Source organism: Macaca thibetana, chromosome 13 (assembly GCF_024542745.1).
Source record: "Macaca thibetana thibetana isolate TM-01 chromosome 13, ASM2454274v1, whole genome shotgun sequence".
NCBI lineage: Eukaryota > Metazoa > Chordata > Mammalia > Primates > Cercopithecidae > Macaca > Macaca thibetana.
In genome coordinates this window covers 53,495,857-53,520,083 of record NC_065590.1, presented here as the reverse complement: position 1 = coordinate 53,520,083, position 24,227 = coordinate 53,495,857, and the positions used below count along the sequence as shown (strand labels likewise).

General features: G+C 40.8%; 2 protein-coding genes and 1 non-coding gene across 3 annotated transcripts in view; 2 read left to right on the top strand and 1 right to left on the bottom strand.

The window, feature by feature from the left end:
* ACYP2 (acylphosphatase 2) overlaps positions 1-24,227 on the top strand; it is a 914,175-nt gene that overhangs the window by 37,774 nt on the left and 852,174 nt on the right. The window lies entirely within an intron of this gene.
* Positions 1-24,227, top strand: part of CHAC2 (ChaC glutathione specific gamma-glutamylcyclotransferase 2) — a 709,760-nt gene that overhangs the window by 371,311 nt on the left and 314,222 nt on the right. The window lies entirely within an intron of this gene.
* LOC126934548 (small Cajal body-specific RNA 16) lies at positions 16,138-16,320 on the bottom strand. Its single transcript, XR_007719013.1, has one exon. It is a non-coding gene; the product is annotated as a small Cajal body-specific RNA 16 (non-coding RNA).

Genomic DNA, 24,227 nt, shown 5'->3' with positions numbered 1-24,227 from the left:
ACTTTCATTTCTCTTTTCTCATACTTCATGTACTTCAGAGTTAGAGTTAAGTACATGCACCAGAGTAATGCTAGTGACTTAGTATAATAGAAGTTACCTTCTTGGTCATGTGGAGCCAACCTGGTGGTCAGGAGCAACAGATATTCAGGGATCCAAGATCATTCCATTTAGTAACTTGTCAACCCCCAGGGCCTGTCATGCCAGACCCCTATTAACTTCAATATGGATGGCATCAGGTTCCCTGGAGAAGACACTCAGAGCCAGCAAACGAGACATAGAGTTTATTAAGTGAAACTTACATACAGAGCAGTCCACTCATAGCAGGGTGGGCAGAAAAATCTTCACCTCTTGCAAAAACCACAAAGGTTATATAGCATTTTCACTTAGCACTCTTCCCTAAAAACCTCCATCTGGCAACCATCATGTAACCCAACACAAAGGGCCTTAATCCTCTATGGATACCAGGGTTTCAGATGATCCTCATAGATGGGGAATCAGTCTCCAGGTTGGCCACTCCCAGATTCCTTGGCCCAGAACTCTGAATACACAAACAGATACATCTACAGACAGGGTCATTCTCAGGATATGCTTAAGTTATTGCTATCAGGAGCATCCACCATACAGTCCACTCCAGCATACCCTTGAACAGCCCTCACATTCTTATCACGCCAATTCTTCCATGATTTCCCTGGGGCTAGGTATACAGAGGAGTATTCCAGCCAAATGCCACAGCAGCAATACAAACTAGTACAGAAGTGAGCCCAGGTACTCAAGTTAGCTGCTTGGACGCACCACAGCAGGCCTGCAGTGGAGCAGAAGGGCAGCCCTCCACAGGCCCAACCATGTGTTTTGTTAGCCCTCGTCTGCACCCAGTCAGCAAAGAGCTTTGCTGCACACTAACTAAGGGCGGAAGGTGAGATGTTCAGTGGTATATTAGTCCGTTTTCGTGCTGCTAATAAAGACATAACCTGAGACTGGGCAATTTACAAAAGAAAGAGGTTTAATTGGACTTAAATTCCACATGGCTGGGGAAGCCTCATAATCATGGCAGAAGGCAAGAAGGAGCAAGTGCCTGCTCCCCTTACATGGAATGGAAGCAGGCAAAGACAGCTTGTGCAGAGAAACTCATTTTTTAAAAAATAATCAGACCTCATGACCCATTTGTTATCACAAGAACAGCAAGGGAAACGCCTGTCCCCACAATTCAGTCATCTCCCACTGGGTCCCTCCCACAACATGTGGAAATTATGGGAGCTACAAGATGAGATTTGGGTGGGGACACAGAGCCAAAGTATATCAAGTGGGTACAAGAAAGGGCAAGTCATGACCATTTAACAGGACACAAGAAGTTGTGTCATTCTGAGAGTGCACCATGCCTGGCAGCAGCCTGGTGCCTGGTTTACAATACCAAATGGATTGGCCCCCTCTGTGATGCACTGCAGGAGGCTAGAGTAAGACAATGGAGGTATTACAGTGTTCTATAATGAAAGGATGATTGTCCCCTTACAAAAAAGGAGACTGGGAATCATTATTTTGGAAATACAAAGGGGAGTAGGATGTAAAATAGGCGTAACCTGTACATCCTGTTCTAGGCCCTTCCCCCTTGGAGCAGATAAATAGAACCATCAGATGCTGGTTTTCCATTTCCAGGCCCATGTAATGATGCACTCCCCAGTGGGTAAATCCTGTGGCAAGGGCAATGGAGGTTACCTTGAGTCCCAGGTTGGGGCAAAGGTATAGTGTCCCTTACACTATCTACCTGGATCCTGATAGTGCTATCAGGTCCTGTATCAGGAGAGTACATGCGCTGGGGTGATGAGAATGTTCATGTTCATTCAGCCTGCATTTGGCTGTTGCTAAATGGTGTGTCCACAGAGCCAGAGAGTGCATCCCTTACTGGAGTTGTTGCTTCAACAGTCCATTCATCCATTTAGTCAACTCTGTGACTGTAGGGTTGTAAGGCAGGTGGAAATACTAGTGGTTATTCAGGATCTCCAGTAAAGTGTGAACCCTGGTCACTGTTGATATTAATAGGGATGCCATAGGCTGCACACAGCTGCTCTAGTCCCTGTATGGTGGTTTTCTGGGTGGCATGCTTGCTGGGATATGCCTGCAATAGCAGGTGTCCACATAAGTCAAGGAAAGTGGCAGCCATCAGATGGACGCACCAGGTTCAAGAGGCTAAAGAGACCCAAAGCCAGCAAATGAGACATAGGTTTATTGAGGAGAACTTAACATTCAGAGTGGTCCAGTGGTGGCAGAATGGGCAGGAGAACCGACACCACTTGCAAAAAGCATGCAGTTTATATAGCATTTTCATTTATCACTATCCCTCTAACAACATCCACCTGGCAACCTTCATCTAATCCATGCAAAGGGCCTCAAATCCCTGTACAGCCTGTGTTTTACAGGATGGAAGAGGGTTCAGATGTTCCTCATAGATAAAGAATGAATCTCTGGGTTGGCCATTCCCAGATTCCTTTGCTCAAAACTCTAAACACACATGCAGGTGTCTGCCATACAAGGTCATTCTCATGGTAATCCTTAAGTTGTTACTACTATCAAGTGCATCTCCCATACAGAGCCTGGAAGTCCTCCAGTGATCCTCTGCATCCATTCAGCAAACAAGACAAGAGAAGGAATGGAGCACTGCCCATAAATTGTTTTTAAGGGGCAGGCCTGAAATTGCTGGGCATTCCTGCCATCCCCATTCTACTGTCTAGACCATAGCACATGACCACACTTAACATGATGAAGTAGTCTGTGTACCCAGGAAGCAGCGGCAATGGGATTGTTTCATATCTGGACTGTGTTTTCCACAGCACATGCCTTTCCAAATCATTCGCCATCCTTCTTCCTTCAAAAATCCCAACACACTTGAAGATCCAAACTTCAGATTTTCTTACTACCCCTGCAGACCTCCCAGGACCTCCCCCTTCATCCACCAATGAATTTAGCACCTAGTTTACTGTTTTTCTCTTTACTTCTACACTAGGTCCCAACCTTGATGACTTTGATATCTACCTAGATGAGCCATTCAAATCTTGGCCTATGTGCTGTTTGACCTCCTCATCTCCAGTAAGCTTTCTTCTCTCTTTCACCTGTACCCTCAACTTTATAACAATAGCTAAACCACTTCCAAAAATTTCAGCATTCTACTTGCTAACCACCATAATTTATCCATTTGGCACACTCGAACTATTATTTACATTTCAAGATTTTTTTGACTTCATCAAAACCGCCTATGCACTGACCCCAACAATGTTTGCCACCTGCCTCCCCCTCATATCCTCTCCCTTTTGCTTACCTAGCTAAGGGTCTAAATAATTACTCCCTTAAAAACACCACTAATTACCTAACCTCCATCCATTATATGCCATCCATTTTACTCACTTGCAAAAACTCCAAATCAAATTAAACTTTACCAACTGCCTATGTCATGCTTATACTTAAACAGCTGAACATTGTTTCTCACAAATATTCCAGTACAACATCTTCTGGGAAAAGGGTTATGTTTCCCACCCCTTTGAAATTAGGCTAAAGCAGGAGTTGGCAAACTATGGCCCCAAAGACTAAGTCAGCTTGGTTCCTATTTGTGCAAAGTTTTATTGGAACACAATCCCCTCATTAACAAATCGTCTATGGCTGCTTTCATGCTACAACAGCACAGTGAAAGTGGTGACTGGGCCTGTATGTCCCACAAAGTATAAAATATTTACTCCACAGCCCATAATAGGAAAAAGTTTACCAACGCCTCAGACTATCATGCTCAGTGTCACCTAAGTTTTAATGGCCATAAACAGTGTCATGTATTTCATTAAAGGGTGGTGATTGTTAAATGCTTGATTTAAAGTTATAATCTCCAATTGTCTGCAAAAATAATTGGTAAGTTATTTAAATAACTGTGGCCCATGATATCACAATATAATATGACTGCTATCATCTGAATGTTTGTATCCCCCCAATATTTCTGTGTTGAAACCCTAACACTCAAGGTGATGGATGGTATTAGGAGATGGTGTCTTTGGGTGGTGCTATGATTTGAATGTTTGTCCCCTCTGAAACTCACGTTGAAATTTAATCTCTGCTATGATTTGGATACGATTTGTTTGTCCCCACAAAAACTCGTGTCAAAAATTGATCTCCAATCTAGCATGTTGGGAGGTATTTCAGTGACGTTGAACAATCCCTCATGCATGGCTTGGTGCCATTGTCACAATAGTGATTCTTGCCCTGGTGAGACAGAAATAATTATCTTGGGAATAAACTAGCTCTCTCAAGAGTGGGTTGTTATAAAGCAACTGCATCCCTCAGGTTTTGTCTCTTCACACATGTCTGCCTTCCCTTTGGCTTTCCACCATGATGTGATGAAGCACGAAAGCCCTCACCAGAAGCCAAGCAGGTGCCACAACCATGCTTTTTGTACTTCCCAGACTACAGAACTGTGAGCTAGATAAACCCCTTTTCTGTATAAATTACCCAGTCTCAGGTACTCTGTTATGGCAACACCAATCAGACTAAGAAAATCCCCAATATAGCAGTGTTAAGAGATGGGGAATTTAAGAGGTGATTAGGCAGTCATAAGGGCAGAGTCATTCATGAATTAATGAGTTATCACAAGAGTGAGTTAGTTATCACAAAAATGTATCTGTTATAAAAGCTAGTTTTGTCCCCTCTCATGAGCTCTCACCATGTGATGCCCTCCACCATGTTTTGATGCAGTAAGAAGGCCCTCATCAGATGAGCCGCTTGACCATGAACTTCCCAGCCTCCAGAACTGTAAGAAATACATTTCTTTTATTTATAAATTACTTAATCTCAGACATTCAGTTATACAAAACAGAAAATAGACAAAGAAAGAGGGTGATTAGATTATGAGGGCACAGCACTCAGGAGTGTAACTAGTGCCCTTATAAAAGAAGTCCCAGAAAGCTCCTATATTAGTCTGTTTTCACATTGCTATAAAGAACTGCCTGAGACTGGGTAATCTAAAAGAAAATAGGTTTAATTGACTCACAGTTCCGCATGGCTAGGGAGGCCTCAGGAAACTTACAATCATGGCAGAAAGCACCTCTTTACAGGGCGGCAGGAGAGAGAAGCAGTGAGCGAGAGAGGAACTACCAAACACTTATAAAACCGTCAGATCTCATGAGAACTCACTATCATGAGAACAGCTTGGGGAGGAAACTGCCGCCCCCCACGATCCAATTACCTTCCACCAGGTCTCTCCCTCAACACCTGGGGATTACAATTCAAGATGAGATTTCGGTGGGGACACAAAGCCTAACCATGTCAGCTCCCTTGCCCCTTCTACCATGTAATGTTACAATGAGAAGATGGCCATCTATAAAGAAGTGGGCCTTCTCACCAGACACTGAATTTCCCAGTGCCTTGATCTTAAACTTCCCAGCCTTCAGAACTGTGAGACATAAATTTCCATTGTGCCTTTAGCCACCTAGTCTATGGTATTTTTGTTATTGCAACCCAAAAGGACTAAGACAATGACTGAGATATAAATGACTACTTATGCTAATTGCCATTGACTTTTCCTTATAGTACTTTAAATCATCATCCCATCAGAATTCACAACAGTTTTATAATGAGGATGAGGCAGATTATTTTAATGATGGGGAGAAGAAAACTGAGGTATGGAGATTAAATGACAACCAATCAAATAACTGCACCTGAGCTGAGATTAAAACTCTAGTTTCCTACCCCTAGCCAGCCAATGCTGTCTCATTCAGCTTTGCTGCCTCTCCCAGGGAAATAGTGTCTGGTACTTATGGAAACACTGATTCCTCTGTCCTCATCATCACTAGAGGACTCTGCACCCAGGAAATGCTGACTTCCAACCAGAGACCCGCACGCTGACTCCTGGGACGATGCCCAGGGTCTGGTAAATATGGTAGACGGCACACACAAAATGTCAGGGTGTAGACACTACAACACCCAAGTTGAACAAGTCACTGCCTTCTTTAAATAGACTTTCTGTAAATTATGAAAATGGTAAATAGTCAGTTTTCTGTCTTTTTTTTTGTTGTTCTCAGTCTAGCTTTGTGAGTTCTTATCACACACTCTCATACATCTTCCTCCAAAGTAGAATGAAAGCTGACCTTTTGGTATATTTATTTCTCATCGAGTAAAACTCCAGCTAAAGCCTCCTAATTGCTTTGAAATTGAGACTAGAACTGTTTAACAGACATAGATCTTATGTTGGGAGGTAAAGAAAATGACCATGCATGACTTCCATAGAAGGTCATTTTGCCACAGCTGAACGAGGCTTCAGGGTCAGCCAGCCAATCTCACTAAACACACATCTTGCTTCCTACTCTTCTGGGATGCACAGCGCTCATGGTTCTTCCCCAGTCCACAATCAATAGGGGACTCATCCAGCCAGATGTGATACTCTGCATCTTTCAGCTCACTGATCCAAACCCAGCATTCATGCACATCACGTGCATCTGAGACACTCCAGGGAGAGTCACTGTTGTGTAAATCAATAAACAGATAATTCTTAGCCTTATGTCACATTTCTATTATGGTAAATGCATGATCTGAGCACAGCTTCCACAAGCCAGCCACACATCTCTCAAAGGGTTTCCCTCAGCCTTTGCCCCATACTCCTCCTCCTCAAGTCCCAATCCTTTCATCATTAACACTAATCTACCCTTTAGGATATAGCAGAGATGCTAAATTAATCTAGAAAGTAAGTTCCCCAAGGATTTACTAGATCATCACTCCCCTGTGTTCCTAAAGCAACTGGGAAAGGAACTGCCATAGGCAAAATTTCTACTCCCTCCTCCCCAAAAAATTTATTTGTTGATATTCCCAGTGTGAAGTTATTTTGAGATAGGTTCTTTGGGAGGTGATTAGGTCATAAGGATGGAACCCTCGTGAATAAAATATGTGCCTTTTAAATGAGGCCCTGAAGAGATCCCTCACCCCTCCTACCATGTGAGATTATAGAGGGAAAACGACCTTCTAGTGAATCAGGAGGCAAGCCCTCACCAGACCCTGAATCCGCCAGTGCCCTGATCTTGGCCTTCTCAGCCTCCAGAACTGTGAGAAATAAATTTCTGTTGTTTATAAACTACCCAGCTTATTATATTTTGTTACTAGAGCCTGAAAATGAGAAGAACTAAATATTAATTTCCTACTGCAAATTGCAGTAGATTTTCAGTAAGCCCTGACTCCAAATCAAAGTCAAACTAGGCTAACTACATGAACACTGTATTTTACCTCTTTTCTTGTCTGTATCCTTCCATCTAGTATATTCTAAGCTTCTTAATCCTAAGCACAAGGACTGTGTCTCATTTTTAGTACTATGTCTAGCCCCTAACTCTAGCACCAACACTTAAGGAGCCCTCAATACGAGTTGAATGAATTTTGTTAGATTGCAGAGGGTCTGGAATTTGTACTGTCTTTGTGTAACTGCAGCTGAAGGTCATACACTATTCAACCAAAATGCACTAGTAGATTATGGAGATTTTGCCTAGATCAATCATCCTGGCCAAAGGTCCAATTTACAGTAATACTTCCATTCTAATTAAAAGGCTAATAGCTGCTACAATCAAACTTACAAATATTCTATCCAGGTTTGTGTTGACAACTTTTCAGCACACATTTTGCAATGTATGATTTTTCTGAATGCAGGAAATAGCTGAAAACAGAGTACCTTTTATACTGCAGAACTGGATTTTCACTTACCTAGACTGGCTGTCCACAGTCATGCTACCAGGTAATTCTAATTGTTGTTCTCATGTGGAACCTATGAGGATAGAGGCATCATGATAGTGAGTGCCAGGCCAAGTAACAAAGCAGCTTGGTAGTCTGCACAAGAAAATGAGAATTCCTATTGGTGTAAAATGGTGCTGCACCGAAAGGCACTCCATTTCTGAGATGTTCTTTATAGACATCATTGCTGGGACACTACCTTTGTCCTTGAAAAAGTGTTTTTTTTCCAGGAGCACCACTTCGTGCTGAGCTACATGAAGGAGCTGAGGTATCAGCTTCACTCAAATATATCTTATAAATAAGCATATGTTATAAATGAATATTACAATGTAAGCCATCGATTCAACATTAATAACAATGCATAAATGAGACTCAGAGGCAGACACACTAGCTAGACTGTCCCTTATAAAAGACAGGCACACATTTATATTTTTCAGTATTCATTTTTTAAAGTAAGATTCCAAATCCTCTTTGGCATAGAGTTTATAGTAAACCAAACAAGAAAAAATAATTACTGTACACATTGTCAAAATCCTTTATAAGATGCAGGAGAATGCTTCTGTCTGCTTGTTTTTATTATTGTTATTCCTAGTCTACTTTAATAAGAAAGGTTTCATTCTGATCTAATTCAAAAGCTACACTGCACCTTCTCTTTCCACATCTTCACCCATCTCTTTGAGGACTAGGAGTTAGAAAACATGCTAGGAAAAGCTCTTTAAATAATCGGAGAGTTCCTTGTTATTTCAAGTAGTTAACAGGTTCCTTAAATGAAACTGGGCATTTTTAATTCTCTTGATACTTTCAGAAAACTATCATTCAGGGCAAAACGTCACCAGTTTTATTATCAACACTAAATATTTCTTGATGCTATGGGGAAACAAAATGCTAGAAATGAGTATTTCTGGAAATATTTCACAAGCATATGTTACATACATTATAGATAAAACTCCTTCTGGGTCATGCTTCTTGTGATAAATTAGTGGCTTCTTGTGCAAAAGCATGTGCATTGAAGACAGGCTGGTAGAATGATCTGCATGGAACTTTTAATCAAATCTTACACAAAACCAGGGCTCCAAAGGTGATCTTATTTCCTCCAAACAAGAGAGGCAGCTCTGTTTCAATTACTACCTCAACCTCAGTAAACACCAGCAGAAAACTACATAATCAAAAAAAAGAAATTTTAAGGCCTTTCCCAACTCAAAAAAAAAAAAAAAAAAAAAAGAAAAGAAGTAATGGGTAATTAAGGATTAAAAATACCCTGAAATCTTAATGTGACAGTATAAACATGCCTTATGATACCATGGCAATATTCTCTCTTTTTTAATGAAATTGATTAATTAGTCTGTGAGCTTGCAAAAATGTCAGAGCAAAAGGATTGAGAACGCTTCTCTTCACAGCTAAGGTCTTTCTTGTCTCTTTCTTCCCGAGCTTGTCAATCAGAAACACTAGAGGTCAATCTATGGAAGAAATCTCAAACTGCAGCTTTGTTTTAAATGCATGAGAAACATGGAGGCTTCCATAGCTTGCATTCCAAATCAGCTCAGAAGATCCAGAGATGAGAATGTCTTGGATACATAAGGCTCAAACTACAACCCCATGTGACTGGAGGAAGAATGGAAGAAGAAAACTAGAGAAGTTGTTTTGTAAATTGAGCCAGCTGGAAACAAAGTTGTGTGTGTGTATCTGTGTGTATGATATAGCTGTGAAGGAAAGACACTATTTCTACAATTCATACATGGAAATATCATGACAGTCATATCTTATACATATATATAAAGTTAAGTATATTTAAATATATTAGCATGTTTTTACATATGTTATAGATCTCTAGGAGTTACTAAGCAGAGGCACAAAATGAAACGTTAGGCTTTGCTGTTTGTTCAGGACAAAGGAGGTCATATTCTATTTTGGAAGCAGAAGCAAAGACTGTATTTGCTGCAAGAGCGAGCCTCGTCAGAGTGAATTGTGTAGATAGATTGCTGGTCACCTTTGTCTTATGTTAGTACTACTGTCCTACTTGCATAAAAAGACCCCTCCACACACACCTCCCTACTGCATGGAGGCCAGAAATTCCTACCACTAGAGCAGGGTTACTCAATGTCAGCACTATTAGCATTCTGGTACAGATAAATCTTTGTTTTGGAGACTGTTCTGTACATTTTAGGATGTTTAGCATCTTTGCTGGCCTCTACCCTCTAGATGCCAGTAGCATACCCCAGTTGTGACAACCAAATTATCTGCAGACATTGCAATGTCCCAGGTTCTGAGAAGGAGGGGAAAATTACCCTAAGTAGAGAACCACTGCATTAGAATAATCAGTGAGTAAGAAAAGAAAAAAAGGAGAGCCCTATGTCTTTTGAAAATAAATGAAGATCACCTAAATGAGGACAAACAGAGGTTATTCATTCAGGGCTTGTGATAGCAAGGGAGTCAGCTACCATCATTTGTGACTGGCAGAGATTCAAAGGTAGGCAAGGGAGTAGAAAGGCTTTATATGATCCATCAATCAGATATGCTCTGGTTGGAGGCTGTTGGCATGGCAAGGCTGGAGACAGGACATCTTAAGTTATTGGTTTGGGATGCATGTTTCGCTCTCTCTGATTGGTCCTGAGATGGGAGCAGGGGCAAAATAAAAATAGGGAAGCTCAAAGTCACTGAATAAGTGGTTTTCACCTTTGTGTTCCCAGTTCCCACTGCAGTTCCTGGAGGGATCGGTACTGGTTTCCTTTTGCTGCTGTAACAAGTTACCACAAATTTAGTGACTTAAAACAATACAACTTCATTATCTTACAGTTCTGTAAATTAGAACTCTAATAGTTGTCTTAGGGGGCTACAATCAAAGGGTTAGGACTGCATTCTTTTCTGGAGAGTCTAGGCATGAATCCATTTTCTTTGCTTTTCCACCTTCTAGAGGCTGCTCGCATTCTTGGCTCACGGTCCCATGTTCCAGCTCCAAAGCCAGAGACTTTAAATTCAGTAGTCAGCATCTCTCTCTAATTCTCTTCTGCCTCCTTCTTCTAATTTTAGGAATCCTTGTGATTACATGGGGCCCACCCAGATAATCCAAGATAATCTCTCCAAAATCAGCTCTGTGGCAACCTTAATTTATTGATTTATTGATTAATAAATTGATTATAAATTAATTTCATCTGAAACCTCAATTTCCCTTTGCCATCTAGCATAACATATCTACAGGCTCCAGGGATTAGGACATGAACATCTTTGAGGGCAAATATTCTTCCTACAACCACACCAAATAAGAAAGTGTAGTCCCTGGACCAGCACCATCAGCATCACCCAGAAACTTGTTGGAAATGCAAATTCCAAGGCCTCATCCTAGATTTGCTAATCCATAATCTCTGTGGGTAGATCCCAACAACCTGTGTTTTCACAAATGCTCCAAGTCTCATGCTCGAGAAACACTGATCTATACTCCAAATCCATTCTCCCCACTCCAAAAGTATATGGTCTATATATGAAGCCTTTTGATATCGCCACAATTAAATTCTTAGAAATGCACTCTTTACGGAGTAATTACAGAGTAATCTTTCCAAAATGTGATTTCTAATCTAATAGAGGATATCACTCCTTTACTAATAATCCTTAAATGCATGTGATGGTTAATTTTATGTCACCTTGACTAGATTAAGGGATGCCAGACAGCTAGTAAAACATTATTTCTAGGTGTGTCTGTGAGGGTGTTTTCAGAAGAGATTAGCATTTGATGATGATTACCATTTGATGATTAGCGTTTTCTGCGTAACTATATATATTCCACTGGTTTTGTTTCTCTGGTGAACCCCTAGGTAATCCACTGCAGAGATACTGATGATTTCCTGGGCTTCCAATTATAGGATGGCACGGAGAGGAGAGTAGGGAGGTGGCCCTACTGTGGGAAGCAGCTGTGGAATTTTAAGACAGGCCTCTACCACAGAGTTTTTCAGGTTGTGAGTGTGTAATGAGTGATTTTATGTGTCAGCTTGACTGAGCCCCAGGGTGCCTCGATATTTAGTTAAATATAATTTCTGGGTGTGTCTATGAGGGTGCTTTTGTATGCAATTGACTTCTGAATCAAAAGACTGAGTAAAGCAGATGGCCCTCCTCAATTCCTAGAAGGTCTGAAGAAATCAAAGGCTTAGTAAGAAAGAATTCCTTCTCTCTACCTGACTGTCTTCAAGCTGGGACATTGGTCTCCTGCCTCCAGACTTGGACAGGAAATTATACCATTAGGTCTCCTGGTTCTCAAGCCCTCAGACTCTGACTGGAACTACACCATCAGCTCTCCTGGGTCTCCAGCTTGCTGATTGTGTATCTTAGGACTTCTCAGTCTCCAAATTTCATGAGCCAATTCCTTATAGTAGATAGATTATACATAGGTAGGTAGACAGGTAGGTAGGTAGGTAGGTAGGTAGGTAGGTAGGTAGGTAGGGAGAGAGAGAGAGAGAGGATAGATTCTATTAGTTCTGTTTCTCTGGAGAATTCAGACTATTAATTAATGCAGGATGGCAACCAATTAAAGGGGCACTTAACAATTTATGGAGTGCAACTACTATTGTTTTTCACAAAATAGAATGTTTTCATAAAGTGTTAAAAATAAATAGAATGAAGTGCACAGCACATAGAAAGGGTTAAGTATTATCTGGTGAATCTTCAGTTTCCGTGATTCATATCCATATAGGTGTACAGTTTGACATCAAGTACTTTTCTTCCTATAAATCAGGGTCAGGTCAGTCACGGTGGCTCATGCCTATAATCCCAGCACTTTGGGAGGCAGAGGCATGTGGATCACCTGATGTCAGGAGTTCGAGACCAGCCTGGCCAACATGGTGAAACCCCGTCTCTACTAAAAATACAAAAATTAGCTGGGCGTGGTAGCAGGCACCTGTAATCCCAGCTACTCAGGTGGCTGAGCCAAGAGAATCGCTTGAACCCAGGAGCTGGAGGTTGCAGTGAGCCAAGATTGCGCCATTGCACTCCAGCCTAGGCAACAAGAGTGAAACTCCATCTCAAAAAAAAAAAAAAAGAAGAAGAAAAGGAGGAGGGGAGGCCGAGGCGGGCGGATCACAAGGTCAGGAGATCGAGACCATGGTGAAACCCCGTCTCTACTAAAAATAGAAAAAATTAGCCGGGCACAGTGGCGGGCACCTGTAGTCCCAGCTACTCGGGAGGCTGAGGCAGGAGAATGGCGTGAACCCGGGAGGCGGAGCTTGCAGTGAGCTGAGATAGCGCCACTGCACTCCAGCCTGGGCGACAGAGCGAGACTCCGTCTCAAAAAAAAAAAAAAGAAAAAAAAAAAGAAAAGGAGGAGAAGGAGAAAGGAGAAGGAGAAAGAAGAAGGAGAAAGGAGAAAGAGAAGGAGAAGGAGAAGGAGAAGGAGAAGGAGAAGGGAAAGGGAGAAGGGAGAAGGGAGAAAGGTGAAGGAGAAGAAGAAGAAATCAGGCAGGGTCAATACAATTTGAAAAACACTGCTCAAGGAGATGTTGGACTGGTGCTGGATACCTCTCCTGGACCACCCTGTATCTCTTCCCCTGGAAGTGATTCCATCCTGAAATGATGGCCTACTTTGAGCAGTACAATTAGTACTTGGCACATCCAACTATCATGTGATTCACTGTGATTTTGCATGTGTCTTAACTTCTCAACCACACTCTAGGTTCTCTGTGAACCAGGACAGGCTTCATTCTGCTTCACAACTTCCTCCAAGCTTGGCCCACTGTCTGGCAAATAAAGTAGATTGTTAACGAATATCGATTAGTTGGCTGAATTTTACAAACCATCAAGTTTATTAAGAGAATCAGGTGAAATGTTTAGATGGGAAAAAAACCAATGGCCTCTCAAAAACAGTCCAAATGCCAGATGTCCCCTTGCAAATGACAACTGAACAGCAGTCCAAACAAGTGCATTAAGCCATTGCTAGCAAGAGACAATGCAGCTGCGACCCTGCATTAATAAAGAGAGCAGAAACAAGACAACCTGTTTTCACTCTGCTTGGAAATCTATGCTCTTCCCCAGCCATCAAAATTGAGTGAGAAATTGCAGTGGATACAATCAGCTCTTATTTATTATCAACGTTTCACAGCAGCAAGCATTAATAATACATCTTATAAAGCTTTTGTTTTCAGCTTTCCCTGATACTGAGCCAGCAAGATTTGAGAATGTCTATGGGATCAAGCCTTGGTAAAAGAAGAATTTCAAAGAGACAGGAAAAAAAAAAAAAAAAAAATATATATATATATATATATATATATATATATATATAAAAGTTATCTAAATAGTCAACATGCAATTATTCAATTATGCTACTTTATGATATACCTGGCATAAGTTATTATAATAAAACCAGAAACAAATGCCACACATAAAACAAGAACCACCAAAATAAGTCCTTGGTATGAACAGAGCTTCCTGCCTCAATGCATAATTTATACTGTCTATAAAACCAACACCGGGGAGCTGCTAATTTAATTAGTTTGTATCGAACACTTAATTGTAGTAAGCCAAGGTTTAGGACTAGCTTGACAGCTGTTTTCATTACATCTAATTAATCTGTGGCATTTGGTTCTTTTTCCCGCTGTATTAGTCAGCTCAGGCTGCCATAACAAAATACTAGTCTGGGTGTCTTAAACAATAGAAATTTATTTTCTCACCATTGTGGAGGCTGGAAAGCCTAAGATCAAGCTTACAGCAAGGTTCACTTTCTGGTGAGGGCGCTCTTGCTGGCTTGCTGACGGTTGCCTGCTCACTATGTTCTCACATGGCCCTTCCTTGGTGTGTGCACACAGAGAATGAGAGAGATTGAAAAAGATGGAGAGATGAGATGGAGGTCTCTGGGGTCTCCACCCTTATAATCTCAGTTAACATTAATTAACTTCCTTAGAGGTCCCATCACCAAATACAGTCACCCTGGGCGTTAGGGCTTCAACAAATGAATTTGGGGGTAACACAAATACTCAGTTCATAACACTCAACTTGCATAGACTGTAAAAATCATTTGGTTTTGCTTGGTCTGAGGAATCAGTTCCACCAGACAATATGATGTCCATGTTATAGTCCCTTAATTTTCCCTCATTCCAACAATTTATGTGCCAACAGTAGAAAGTGGTGCCTGCACAAGGACACTTCATCTGTGTGCCATGGTCTCACCAACCCTACCCAGGAACAACCATGTTGGCTCAGCATCTCCCCCACAAAGTTTTCCCGAACAGCCCCAACCTTCATAAAGGAATTCATTCATTTATTCACCTATCAGCACACATTTACTAAGTCACTTACACCAGGCATTGCACAAGACAATAGAGTTACAGGGTCAAAGAAGGCCCAGTCATTGCCACCAAGGAGTTCCCAACCCAGTGGAGAACACAGAAAGGAAACTTTAAGAATTCAGGAGAAACTCAACCTTAACATTTGCAGGCCTCAGGCTGAGGGTAAAAATAGGGGCCTGCATATTGTATATTAGAATGTCTAAATTATATAATTCAAGCTAGCAAGCAGTTAAATAAAGTATGTTCTTTCCTACAATCTTAATAAATGTAACTTCAAAATTACCCAGAAGGCAGATTCCAATTTAGAACTAGCAGAACAGGAAAAAAAAAATGTATCCTGTGGCTTACTGCCCTTCTCTTCCTTCTCCCAGCTCCAGGCTGCCTGGCAAGGGGTCTGGCACACACATGTGGACACCTTCACATGTCCAAGCTCTATCCACAGCCCCTGCAAATAGCTGTCCCTTCATGGATCAAATAAAAAGACCTACAAAAGTTCTGGAAATAGACTCAGGGCAGAGGGTTTTGGAGTCTGGGTTTGAAGTGTGTTCAAGGATTGGGGCACCCATCAAGAGGGACATTACAAAAAGAACAAGGCAGGGCCCTCTAAGGCAGTGCTTGGCAAACACCTGCATGAGCACCACCTAGAGACTGCGTTAGAACGTGGATTCCTGAACTCCACCCCCAGAGGTGAGGCTTCAGTGGGTCTGGGATGCAGCCCAAGAATTTTCCTTTCTAACAGTTCCCACAGGATGTCTATCAGTGGACCACACAATGAACAGCCTGAAGCACAGGACCCAGGACACGGCTCTGTTAAGTCAAGTCTAATAGTGGCACTGATTTAGTGAGATATGTGCTACCCAAAAACTATGCAGAGTGCTAGCTGTAGCCACAGTAAGTGTATGTACACCTACATATATACAAGTATACGCTGAAAGCCAACTTTGTGCCAGGTACTATATTGGCTGCCTCATTCACTCACCAAATAATTATTGAACAAGAGACTATAAATGTGAAAGAACTGTATACAAAAAAAGGCCCATCTTATTATATGTAAATTTGTTTTTAATTTAAAAATGTTTAAAATAAAAAGCAAAAAAAAAATCAATCTGTTCTAGAGATTTCCACTTTTTTGCGGGTAGGGTCCTATTTATAGTATCATACATGATCAAACTGCCACTAGAATGTTCACATCTGTTGCTGCAAATTCAAATCCCAGGAAAGACTTCTCCTGGGAATTTACTTTAGGTCAGGGTTGGGCTGCCAGTACAAGGCTGTACCCACAACTGGGCAGGTTCAACCACACAGGAGCCTTTCCCCAGACCATTAGAGTTCCACTGCTAACAGCAGAGTAGCTCGTATCGGAATGTTACTCCTGCTACCAATTATCAACTCTCGTCAAAATATTTTAAAAACTTGGAGGCACTAGAAAACAATCTACTGTGTGTCCAGATACAAGTGTAGGCATGAATATACTTCAGTGGGAAAAGAAAAAGTTCATGCCTTCTTTAATATATATGCCTGTAGCATACATCCACTATTCTCATAATATTAAAAATCAATCACAGATAGCCTCGCTTTAAAGATGAGGAAACTGTTACTGAGATGTTAAGAAATTTGTTACACACAACCCAGCAGAGCAAGTATTTGAACTCAGGCCACCCCCACGCCCTCCCTGCTCTACAATGAATAATGGGGGAAACTCAAGGGAGACAAGGAGCTCTAGGTAGACCTTCTGAAAGAGGTTTTAAACCTTCTAAAATGAGTTTTAACTAAGAAAAGTTACCAAGGTGGAAGGAACAAAGGAGAATCACAATAGAGATAAAGACCTTCCAGCAGAGAGGAGGGCTTGTGTGGAGGCAGGAGTATTATGTATGACGGTGAATAGAAGGAATTAAGAGTGGATCCTTTTATCTGCAATGAAGGGTAGTCACAGCAAAGTGGGAAAGCAAGAAGGGGCATATACATGGGGAGAATAACTCATGGATGTATGCACGAAGCACTAAGCAAATGGGTTTCAGGGAAAGACAAAGCAGGCTTGGGAGATTCATTTCTGAGATTCATTTTATGCATGTTCTTCTAGTCCTCTCACCTCCTGTAGTAATTAATGTCCACCAAGTTTGTTTGGTAGCTACCTACACACCTTCAAATGAAACCTGTTGATGTTTTGAACATTTATTTAAGTAGTCTGTTATTATTCCACTATCCACATGTCATCTGCATCTTGGCATCTCAACAGCCTGCATCATTTGCGAGCAAGAACTGCGTGGGTGGATTTCACAGAACAGCCCCTCATTATTTGTTGATTTGGTTTAAAAATGACTGAAGTGTCAATATACTTTGCAAGGAAGTTATTAGCAATGGAAATGTCAAGTTACTTCTCACTGGTGATGAATAGAACAAACACAACACGTCCCTTCTGAAGGTGCTCAGGAACATTCATATTTGTAGAACCCAATTTGAAAAGCAGAGATAAACAGAACTAGTTCCTAATTGGACAAGTTTCTTTATTACATCTTGATCTAAACAGAGCTAATAGTTTTGGTCATAATTTCTCATATGAATCTTAAGATGGTTATATGGAATTTAAAATCATCTCTAAAATCCTATCAGCTAAATATATTTCACCAACTCCCTTACATGTTTCTTTAACCATTGAATAAGAGAACAAATGAGATTTATCACAATATATTTTAAAATCATGTACAATAGAAAATAGCATCAAGGTGACTTCCAAGGAAGTGAATTCTCTTTGTGCACTGAACTGGAGGTGTCGAGAGAATACTGATGTCGGTTTGGTTTTCTGCAGCAGAAAATGTACATAGTAGTCACCAAAAAGAGAACTATAGACTCCCCAACTTGTAGTGTAACATCCCATTAAGGAAGTGTAGCTTCTTAATTCCCTCAGCACCTAAAGCACTGTATGAAGTATCCACTTTCCACAAAGAGTACTACCAAATTTGGGACAGTACATTATGCCATGTCAAGTATATGGCACAATTTGCCATAAGGCAGACTTCTATTGACCCCTGCCATAGAAAACTCAGCTTTAGTTGTGTACACACAGAGTAAGCCACCCACACTGGGAATGAGGGTGGAGAAGAGATGAGTTAGAACCTTTTGGGATTATATTGAGCCTATTTGAAGGCTGCTACTCACCAAGTTGACCTGAACGTTCCCCTCAGCTTGATTAAACTTTAGACAGACTTCTACCTGCTCACAGGTCTCTGACTTCCCTTAGAGAATTTACTTTATATAATTTGCAACTGGAGCTGGGCATGGTGGCTCACGCATGTAATCACACTTTGGGAGGCCGAAGTGGAAATATCTCTTGAAGCCAGGAGTTCAAGACCAGACTGGGAAATATAGTTAGACCCCATCTCTACAAAAAAAAAAAAAAATTAATAGCTTGGCATTGTGGCACACACCTGTAGTCTCAGTTACTCAGGAGGCTGAGGCAGGAGGATCCCTTGAGCATGGGAGTTGGAGGCCACAGTGAACTATGATCTTGCCAAAGCACTCCAGCCTGGGTGATAGGGTGAGACTCTGTCTTCAAAAAAACAAAACAAAACAAAAAAATTCAGTTGCACATTTTTATATGCCCCTTTGAGATGTAAATGTCTTATGACTCAAGAATGTCTTTCTCAAGGACCTGGAAACCATCGCTTTGAAATGTAATCATCAAGAAAGATATTCCTCCTATCTCCCAGTCTCTGTGGAAAGGTAGGAGCCTAACTTCCATTATGGACAATTAGCAAACACAGATGGCCTAATCACATTGACCAACCTCCTTTTGGGTTCTTCCACAAGATGATCCGAGAGCACTGGGAGGAAGGAAATAAGAAGTCTAATAGAGCATCCATGCTTTCTGAGGTTCAAAATTAGACTTACCAGTGGGGTGGACCAGGGAGGATGTGACCAAGACACAGTGGCATGAAAAGACAAAAGGCCCTATGAAATAAAATTCCCTGGAGATTCTGGGCTGGTGACTCAGGATGAAAAACTAAGGGTTTGGGGCAGAAAGAGCATATGGCTATGTCCTATGCTTTGGGGGACAATGACCAGTCTTATGAGAGTCCACTAAGAGAACAGTAGTCCTAGAGTCCAAGCTTGGGCACACCGTGTCTTGTGCAAGGACCAGGCACTATAAGCATCAGGAACCAACAGCAACAGCAACACCTTGTGGCTCCAAGAGACAACGGCCATGAAAGACTCTGCTTGGCCTTTTATAGAGAGGGCTGGTTCCCCTCATTCAAACAAATGAGCCCCAAAGTTCTTAGGCAGTTGGAGGTTGAGATTCAGGATAGGTAAACTTCAAGTGGAAGATCATGAACTTCCTGCTCACAGCACAGCTGCTCAAACAAATGAGTTTTAAAAGTAAAGAGATTTTAATGCATTTAAAGAGGAAAGTACACCGACATTTCTAAGCTGGTCATCCAATATAGTTTTTGGATTTTTATTTTTTTAATGAAAATAGACATGTGACAAAAAAACTACTTCTCTCTTTTCTAGAGACATAAAATAAATATTTGTGAAGGTGTAGAAACCAGAACTCAATCACAATTGGACGGGTGGAGATGGAAGTTTTCAGCTGGAATAATTTCCAAGCTCATATCTTCCCTCTACTGGATATGACTTAGTTTATTACAACAGTAGCACTGAGAGCCCTGACTAGGCCCCTGGGAAAGCTCTGAGAAGCTCCAGCTGTTCAGTCACTTTGGCCATCAAGTAGTTGAAGGAGGCAGCAGTGTTAGAAGCAGTGAATCTGCCTTGGCCTCAGCAAAGGTTCTGTGCTTCAGATGGAATAAAGTTACCTCAGATTTATTAAGTAATAATAGGCAGACTCAAATTACCCAGAATTTTTATGTTTAACTTAATAATTCTTATCACACAGATAAGACATTTCTATAGAAAAATTATTTTTAAAAATCCCATAATCTCACCACCCATTGATAAGCACAATAGTATTGTTGATATTCTAATGTAGATAGTTCTAAACTTTTATATAAATATATACTTTTAACAGAGTAGACTCACAATGTATATCCCTTAGTAAACTTTTTTTCTCTTAATACATCAAAGTTTTTGTTGTCGTCATTTTGTTTTTGTTTTTTAGAGACAGGGTCTCATTCTGCTACCCAGGCTGGAAAGCAGGGGCACAATCATACCTCACTGCAAGATCAACCTCCCAAGCTCAAGTGATCCTCCCACCCGAGCCTCCCAAGTAGCTGCGACTACAGCCAGGCATGGTGATGCATGCCAAATTACTATTATTATTATTTATTATTTTCTTTTTGTTTGTTTGTAGAGACCAGGTCTCTCTATGGTCCCGAACTTCTGGCCTCAAGTGATCCTCCTGCCTCAGCCTCCCAAAGTGCTGGGACTATAGACATGAACCACTGCACCAAGCCACAAAACCTTTTCATAGACAATAAATATAGATATGCTACATTACACTAAGTGAACACAGTCGTTTGAGAAATTTCTACAGACTCTTTAGCAACTATTCAGACGTATGTATATAGACAGGGACATGCACAATATTTTCATTTTTGACTTACGGAATTTAACTCTCCTTTGTGACACAGCTGTACCATTTTGTGAGTCTGCACTAAGGGTACATGTGACAATGGGGAGTTGTCATTGCTTTATCTGTTTTTTTAATGCCTTACAACTCACCCTCCATTCCCAATCACTGTATCAAGAAGAAAGGAGCGAGACTGTCTCACACAAAGCATTCAAATATCCCATCGTTCTACAGTCATTAGTAAAGGCATATTTCAATGTGACAGCTGGATGATATCTCACCCTCTCTATTTGGATGGAGAGGATGCCCATTTCCAGGAGGAAGGCTGCATGCCTGATGTGTGAAATCTATCAATTGATCTTTTATACCCCATCTATTACTTGACATAATCTGCACTATGTTAAATCATTTCATCCCCGCTAGACAACCAAGTAATATCTCCACCAAACCTCAGCATGCTGTGTTCTCTAGCCTCACTTCTACTGCTGGGTTGTCTTAAATTTTCTTAAATTAAAAGACAAGAAACAAGCTTTCACTCCCAGAAGCCATGAGGCCTCCTGCTGCTTTTGAATGAAGCATCTCTGACCCTTATCACAAATATATTAAGCAAAGAGAGGTTAAAAATCCACTGAGGGGAACGTGGTCAGCCATGAGTCATTTATGCCCTGGGGTGAAATGAGAAGTCATAAATTAAAGTAAATCAATTCCAATGGTGTATCAGAGGAGAGGAAAGACATGAAAATCTCAGGCTGTCTCATTACTAATACAGGATCTGTGCGTGGTGAATAAGTCTCCAAAGATGTGGAAGTAAGTGGAGAGAGGAAGAGAAGCTGCTCTCAGAGGAATGGGTAGGGATACTTCAGCCAGTGATGATTTCAGCATAATTATTGTAATTCATAACCAAATAGACAAAAATGAATTTTTGAAACCACACTACTTGACCTAAAGCTAATTTCAAGCCCCCTGTTACATGTGCATAGGACAGATGTGGGATTGATTATACATTCTGTGACTCTGCCATGCATTACCTAAGATGACCCCAAACTCAAAGGCCCTTATGCCTTCCAATGCTCAGCTGCCATTCACCACTATTTCTTGGGTGAACTGACTTATTCAATGGCATAAGAAAAATCTCTGTCTCCTGGACTCTGACATAGCCTTCCTGCCATTCAAAAGTTCTCTTACTAGTCATATCGACCAAAAAAATATATACTTGCTATGAGTACATTTAGTTATTTACCTATTAATCAAAATGCGGCCCCTGGTCCTGCCCAACTCCCTACACTTCTGTTTTACATTCTTTCAAAAAAATTTTGTTAATAAAGGCAATTCATCAAGTGTAAAAATAAATGCCACCACGCCTTTTAGATGTCTTCCACGTAAAGCAATTCACAAATCAGACAAAATACTATATGGGATGAAGTTTCCAGATGAAATCTGATGAGAAGTATTCAAATCTACACATCTGGGAATATCAATGAATTGCAAGTAGACAGAGGCCACAATTGAAGTTTCAGCCTCTTGAGCTGTTTCACTGGTCTGTAGGCTCCATGAGAGTTGAAACAGTGTCTGAGCTGTTTACCACTGTATCCCCAGCACCAAGCACAGTGGCAGAGAGTGAATATTTACCAAATAGTGGTATGTAGAAGAGAGGAAGGAAAGGAGGGAGGGAAGCAGGGAAAAAATAGAGTGATTGGAGGAGGGAAGCACAGGAGTGGAGCAAGCCACATGACTTTTTCTTTAAAAATAACTACTTCATTATTTTGGTGAAAAATATTCATAATTATTATAAAAATTTGAGCCTTGCAGAAAAATACAAAGAAGAAAAAATCACCCCAAATCTTGTCACAAAGAATAAGTATCATTAGCATTATATGAACAAATTTTCAGCCATTTTCTATGAACATATACAAATAAAAGCACTAACACACTTATATCATCATCTTATAAACCTGAATCATACTGTGCATTCTATCACTTTGATTTAAGCTAGCCCAAATGAGCCTCCCTCCCAAGCAGTCAGTTTTCTGATCTTGGTAACTAAAATTGAACACATTGGAATGTAATGACTATGGCTCTGTCACTGGGTTTCTCTGGTGTGGCTGGTCTGCGAGACAGGTATCACTGCCCCTGGGCAGCAGACTGCCACCAGACTGAGACACTGCCCTGATCAACTTCAGCATTTCAGCAACAAATGAATCACTAGACCGCATCAATGTCACTGACCAGGACATAACACAGACAAGGCCAAATCAGACTTATCTTGTCAGACTAAAACAGCTGACATAATTTCTGTTTTCCATCTAGTTTTATATAAAATGATGACAAATAAAGTAGTTATCAGTGTACTGGCTGGGCGCAGTGTCTCACATCGGTAATCCCAGCACTTCGGGAAGCCGAGACAAGTGAATCACAAGGTTAGGAGTTCAAAGACCAGTCTGGCCAAGATGGTGAAACCCTATCTCTACTAAAAGATACAAAAAAAATTAGCCAGGCATGGTGGCGAGGGCCTGTAATCCTAGCTACTTGGGAGGCTGAGGCAGAGAATTGCTTGAACCTGGGAGGCAGAGGTTGCAGTGAGCAGAGATCGTGCCACTGCACTCCAGCCTGGGCAACAGAGAAAGACTCCATCTCAAAAAAAAAAAAAAGAAAAAATTGATATCAGTGTATCTGCACAATTGAGCACCAATTTCTCTTTTGGGATCTCTACTTTGGACCACAAAGCTAGTATCTTTTGATATCTTTTACGGCAAGTTTGGACTATCGGGAGGTGATATTGACTTTGAGATGAGGAAGTGATCTGGACATGCTGAGCTTATTCCTCCTCTCTTCCAGATCTGCCTCCCAGCAAAGAAAAACATTTCCCTGGTCCACCATCCCTGAGGTATATGGCACACAGCAGAAAAGACTGCCCCACGTGGAGAGGACTGCAGTCGTCCAGTGCAGCCTAAGATTAGGTGAGTAATTCTAATTCCAGGGTTCAATAGTTAGAAGCTCAGACCTAAGCTTTTTCATAGAGCCATATCAGCAACAAAACCAACATTTTGATCTTCATTAGACTCCTTTCTTGATTGGATTAAAACTTGGGATAGGAAATGAGGGTGTAATTTATGAACTCTTCCTACACTAAAGTCCTGTAACAAATATCAAACTCTTATTCCATAACTGCTGTGGTTTGTTTCAATATATAATCTACAGAATACATTGGGTACTGGATTAAGAAATCAATTCATATATATCAATTCATGCTTATACATATATATGTGCATTAAATATATGAAGATATGTCTATAGTCATCTGAGTTATTTGTACTTTATCAATTTTAATGAAATAGTCCCACTTTCTAAGAATGCAGCAATGTTTTTCTACTACCACAGAACTTGAAGTTAGAAGATGCGATACATATAGAGAGAGATAAATAGATGTATATATAGGAATTCCTGTTCTTCAAACCTCCATTCAAAACTCACACTCATTGTTATTGCACAGGAATATAAGAAGTTTCTAAAACAAGAATCAGCAAAGTATAGTCCACAGGCCAAATCCAGCCTGTTACCTATTTTTGTATAAATAGAGAGCTAAAATGATAGGTTTTAGATTTTTTAAATATTAGAAAAACAAAAATTATGCAACAAAGACTATGCATGGCCCACAAAACCTAAAACGCTTACTATCTGGTTTTTTCACTTTAAAAAAAAAAAAAAAG